The 2,265-nt window shown below is 27.2% G+C and overlaps 1 protein-coding gene across 1 annotated transcript in view; it reads left to right on the top strand.

The window, feature by feature from the left end:
- Positions 1-224, top strand: part of LOC134176133 (uncharacterized) — a 1,830-nt gene extending 1,606 nt beyond the window's left edge. Inside the window, exon 4 of the mRNA XM_062642811.1 lies at positions 1-224. This exon is cut by the window's left edge and continues 588 nt beyond it. The gene's annotated coding sequence lies outside the window, so the exon portion shown is untranslated.
- Positions 225-2,265: the final 2,041 nt, after the last annotated feature.

Below are 2,265 nucleotides of genomic sequence, written 5' to 3'. Positions count from 1 at the left end.
ATGTGACTATTGATCGAGCATTTGTCTTTAAAGCACAAAAGACAGTCTAGACTGTTTCTAAGCTGTAACAGCCTTCAGTAGAAGGTCAATCATTCAACTGCTGTGGCAATTATAACTAATCGTGTATTATGATTATGGCATATGTATGTAGTGAACTTGGGACACAAGGTATGAAGTATACGTACAATACAGTTTGAACACAACAATGTAACAAAGTGTGTCTATTGCAGCAAACCTTTATTTACTAGTAAATGCTCGGTTAGCATTGTGTTTGGCGAGCGATGGTGTTCTGTCTTTACCTATTCAGTGATAATTTGTGTAACAATGGTTGCGTTACGTAACAATAGTTTCTGTCAAACAAACGTTGGAACTAAAGGAAACAGACTTTCAGTTGCTCTTCTATAGTATTTGGCGTTCAATTATCCGAATTGGGCGTTTAATTATCCGATTCAGGCTTTCAATTATCCGTTGCTTACGTCTGTTGTGCAATATCATGGAAAACTGAATAACTTACATAGTTTGCGGTTAAGCAGCTGCTCAAATATCATCATTCATCAGCTGTATAGACGCAATGATTTGTAATTAATTTTGACTTTAGCGTGAATTTTTAGCGTGTGTTGTACGATAATTTCCTTGCACTAATCTTGGTGTCCCACGTTTCCGCGAAGGTCTAACTAAGCTGTTGTGAGCGAACTAAATCTACATATCTAGGAAGCCTACAACAACGCCTTGATCCGTCAATCGTGGTGTAATCCGCATACTTTGTAAATCGCGCGTCCTGCGTGATACCATGCAACAGTCGATCATGCGTCGTAGCGGGCTTTTACCTAATCAAGAGCTGGAATTTCACTATTTCGTCTTCTCACCTTTCTTGAATCAATCATTTATTGTTCAGCTGAAACGTGAGTGAGCATCATGGAAAGATGTCATGAAAGAAATGTGCGCAGTTGTGACTTTACGTATCAGACTGAAACAATTATTTCTATAAATTTAGTACTTCTAAGACAGAACATCGGATAATTGAATACCTGAGTCGGATAATTGAGTGCCCGAATCGGATAACTGAACGCCCAATTCGAATAACTGATTGCCTGAATCGGATAATTAAACGCAAAATACTATAGTTGTCTTCAATTTTTCGTTCATGCTTCAATCGTCTCACTCGTTTACTAAGATAGTCGCGTAACAATGGTTGCGTAGTCACGTGATAATGGTTGCGTAGCAATAATTTCTGTCAAAGTAACGCGCGGAAACTCAAAAAAGACTTTTCTCTTCTTTTAGCTTTTCTTTCCATTCCGTTTGTCACACATCAGTCTCCTTTGCTCGTTAGTCGCGTAAGGTCGCAAAATCAAGAGTCGTTTCACTCATAACGCCAAGAAATTACAATTGAGTCGACCCCTCGAAAGGGGACTCTTGACTCAATTTTAGCGCATATGTTACAGAGTCAAAATTGCCTTCATCTGGCATTGTCATTTTGTCGATCCGTCTTTCAGTTTTGCCGTAAATCCATATGACAAGTGCTGACGTGCGCATATGAATATATAAATATATAAATATATAAATATATAAATATATAAATATATAAATATATAAATATATAAATATATAAATATATAAATATATAAATATATAAATATATAAATATATAAATATATAAATATATAAATATATAAATATATAAATATATAAATATATAAATATATAAATATATAAATATATAAATATATAAATATATAAATATATAAATATATAAATATATAAATATATAAATATATAAATATATAAATATATAAATATATAAATATATAAATATATAAATATATAAATATATAAATATATAAATATATAAATATATAAATATATAAATATATAAATATATAAATATATAAATATATAAATATATAAATATATAAATATATAAATATATAAATATATAAATATATAAATATATAAATATATAAATATATAAATATATAAATATATAAATATATAAATATATAAATATATAAATATATAAATATATAAATATATAAATATATAAATATATAAATATATAAATATATAAATATATAAATATATAAATATATAAATATATAAATATATAAATATATAAATATACATAAATATATAAATATATAAATATATAAATATATAATATATAAATATATAAATATATAAATATATAAATATATAAATATATAAATATATAAATATATAAATATATAAATATACTAGTAAATGCTCGGTTAGCATTGTGTTTGGCGA

Source organism: Corticium candelabrum, chromosome 2, assembly GCF_963422355.1.
Source record: "Corticium candelabrum chromosome 2, ooCorCand1.1, whole genome shotgun sequence".
NCBI classification, from domain to species: Eukaryota; Metazoa; Porifera; class Homoscleromorpha; order Homosclerophorida; family Plakinidae; genus Corticium; species Corticium candelabrum.
This window is presented reverse-complemented; position numbering and strand designations above follow the sequence as displayed.